The sequence below is a fragment of the Myotis davidii genome, unplaced genomic scaffold, assembly GCF_000327345.1.
Source record: "Myotis davidii unplaced genomic scaffold, ASM32734v1 scaffold754, whole genome shotgun sequence".
Taxonomy (NCBI): Eukaryota; Metazoa; Chordata; class Mammalia; order Chiroptera; family Vespertilionidae; genus Myotis; species Myotis davidii.
In genome coordinates this window covers 1,094,660-1,098,583 of record NW_006286241.1, presented here as the reverse complement: position 1 = coordinate 1,098,583, position 3,924 = coordinate 1,094,660, and positions in this window count along the sequence as shown.

The window sequence follows — 3,924 nt, the reverse complement described above, 5'->3', positions numbered from 1 at the left end:
AATGCGTGTTTTTTGTTTTGTTTTTTAAAAAAAACCAAAACAGTCTGGTCTTGTGTAAGTGATATTTGTGTCTTGAGATAAAATTCCAATGACTGCATCATACAAGGATTCGAAAACTGCTATATCCCAAGTAGATGAGAGGGAGAGATAATTTCTCTAAATAAACTCTGTGACTAACCCAAAGAGCAGCTCTGTTTGAGGGGGACACGGGGGGCTTGTTAATTTTATGTGTTAACAGGACTGGCCATGGGGGGGGCAGATTAAACATTATTTCTGGGTGTGTCTTTGAGGAGTTTCTGGGTGAGATTAATATTTGAATTGTTTTATTTATTTATTTTAAAATATATTTTTATTGATTTCAGAGAGAGAGAGAGAAAAATACAAACATCAATGATGAGAGAGAATCATTCATCAGCTGCCTCCTGCACCCACTCCCCACCTGGGGATGGAGCCCGCAACCTGGGCCTGTGCCCTTGACCAGAATCAAACCTAGTTTGATTCTGTTCACAGGCCAACGCTCTATCCACTGAGCCAAACCAGCTAGGGCGAGATTAGCATTTAATTGGTGGACCCAATAAAGTAGTCCGCCCTCCCCAATGTGAGTCATCATCCAATCCGCTGAGGGCCGAAACAGAACAGGAAGAAGGAGGAAGCCAGCCCTTTCTTGAGCCTCACAGTGGGGCTGGAGCAGTCACTTCCTCCCGCCTTCTGACGGGGACTTCTCCTGTTGGCTCCCTGGCTTTCCAGCCTCCAGCCTTGGATGGAATGCCACCACCAGTGAGAGTGATTTACATGGTCCCAATGTCATTTTTATTGACATAATTACACCAGTAATTAAGTTTTATACCCGAGTAAAGCTACACCAGTGGGAGAAGGGCTTTCCTGAGGCCCCAGCTTGCAGACACCAGACTGTGGCGCTTCTCAGCCTCCATAATCACAAGCCAGTTCCTCCCAATGAAGCTCTTTTCGTATAAACATATAAAATTTAAATATATAAACGATTCCACCTCCTGGAGAATCCTGACTGATCTCAATTCGTGTGAAGAGTTTGAATTGAATGATTTCTTAATATGTAAGAGATGAAAAAGCACATATTCTAAATTAATATTCTAGTTTACTTATTCAAAGTCCCTTAATATACACATTGAATTTCTAGGTGATGTTTCACTTGAAAAAGGATGCCTGTTTTTATTTATTTTTTATTGATTCAGAGAGGAAGGGAGGGAGAGGGAGAAGGGGAGAGAAATAGAAACATCAATGATGAGAGAGAATCCTTGATTGGCTGCCTCCTGCCTGCCCCCTACTTGGGGGATTAAGCCCACAACCCGGGCATGTGCCCTTGACCGAAATCCAACCTGGGACCCTTCAGTCTGCAGGCCGACACTCTATCCACCGAATCAAACCAGCTCTGGCAAGGATCCCTGTTTTTAAAGTGTGAAAATAACCCTGGACTCTTGGCTTGGTAGCTTAGCATATAGTTTCTCCCCATTCTACATAAGTTTTACTTTTTAATCTTTTTTAAGGATCCCTATCGATGGGTGCCTACTTATGTGAAAATACTTGCTGGACACACAGGAAACAGAAGGGAATAAAGCAGGCATGCTTCTTGCTCCTATGGAGTCCCCTAATTACATTGAAAATTGCCTTATATCTGTTTAGAGGTGGTGAAATGAACGCATAAGGGGTAATAAGAAAGAAATAATAAGAGATGATGAAAAGAAGCGGCAATTCAGGGAGGGAGTACTGGTGAGCAATACTTGGCATCCCGCAAACTACTAATTTCTAGACATCAGTGGCCAGTTTCCTCAGATCTAACCTGGACAAAGATGGACTAGAATAGAAAAGAAAAAAAATAATGTGCTTCCAACCAATCATTAAGACGAACTCTTGAGCCGTAACCATGAGCACAGAGTGAGCTAATCCAGGTTTCTCGGCCTCATCGTTCTGGGTCACAGAGTCCCTGGTATGTCCTACTGACAATTTTTTTTCCATCCACTACCACAGACCTGTCCTTCCACTATTTTCCTTGATGGAAAATGGCACTATGGTCTCCTAGGTTACACAGACGGACCAATCAGCCTTGAGTCCTCCCTCTCCATCACGCCTATCAAATTCACCTCCAGGCCCTGACCGGTTTGGCTCAGTGGATAGAGCGTCACCCTGCGGGCTGAAGGGTCCCAGGTTCGATTCCGGTCAAGGGCATGTACCTTGGTTGCGGGCACATCCCCAGTAGGGGGTATGCAAGAGGCAGCTGATCGATGTTTCTCTCTCATCAATGTTTCTAACTCTCTATCCCTCTCCCTTCCTCTCTGTGAAAAATCAATAAAAAAAATATATTTTTTTTAAAAAATTCACCTCCAGGACTGGGCAATCCTACGGAGTCAGTATCTTCTGAAACCATGCTCTTATTCCCATAACCACTGCTACAACCCTATCAGGCATAATTGAGACTTTTATGAAGGTTGATGCCTCTTTTAAAAATATATTTTTATTTATTTCAGAGACTAAGAGAGAGGTAGAAACATCAATGATGAGAGAGATCAGCAGCCTCCTGCACACCCCATACTGGGGATGGAGCCCCCAACCTGGGCATGTGCCCTGACCAGGAATCGAACCTGTGACCTCCTGGTTCAATGCTCAACCACTGAGCCAGGCCAGCTGGGCAAAATTTAAACTTTTTATTTGTACTAACTGTTTTAATTCTGACTACAATTCTATGTGGTAGGTACAATATGATGTCCCTTCCGTCTTTTAGTTTCACTTTTGAAATGGTTGTTCGAGGCAGCAAACTCCGGCGTTAACCTATGCCGCCATCTTGGTTCTCCGCTATGATTCTTATCTGATTGGCTGCCTCTTGCCTGCCCCCTACTCAGAGGGATTAAGGCCACAACCCAGGCATGTGTCCTTGGCTGGAATCGAACCTGAGATCCTTTAGTTTACAGGCCGATGCTCTATCCACTGAGCCAAACCACCTAGAGCAATGGTAGGTACAATTATTATCCTGATGTTAGAGATAAGGAAATGAGGCTAATAGACATTAAGTAACATTCTCAAGATCACATAGTAAAGTGACAGAGCCTGAATTCAAACCACAGAAGACTGCCTTCTGAGACCACCTGCCTCTCTCTCTCTCTCTCTCTCTCTCTCCCCTCCCACCCCCTCTCTCTCATTATGTGCTTAATGACAGCTCTGTATAGCTCAGCAAGCCTACTGCTCTTCCCTAAACATGTGCTCCCCGTATGGGAACGGCATTGCATTGCTCATATTCCTTATGTTCCTCCCACCTCTACTCCTTTCCTCTCTTCCTACTCTCAGCGGATGACCTCACCTTCCTTGAGAGAAATAGAAGCCACCGATACCACAAACCAGCCCCCACTAGTCCCCATCTTCGCGAAGTCCCTGGTTATACTGGAAGAGGTGTCCGTGGAGAAAATTCAGGAGTTTTCTGAAGTTAATTGGGAAAATAGTGCATCTGTATTTCCATTAATGGAACAAGCCACACCTGTATTAGCCAGACTTTTAGGATCTTTAGCAGCAGTAGAAATCACACATGTTTGATATTCCACTAGTCGTGCAAATATCTCCAAATAGCATTTATGCTTCATCACAACTTCAAAATTACAGTACTTATTACAGTACCACTGCAAGATCTTGTAATGTAATACGTTAATAAAGAAACACACTTATGACTATATAAGAACTTGTCTTTTTTATTTTTTAATATATATCTTTTTTTATTTCAGAGAGGAAGGGAGAGGGAGAGAGAGAAACATCAATGATGAGAGGGAATCATTGATCGACTGCTTCCTGCATGTTCCCTACTAGAGATTGAGCCGGCAACCCATGCATGTGCCCTGACCAGGAATCAATCTGTGACCTCCTGGTTCATAGGTCGACGCTCAACCACTGAGCCACACTGGCTGG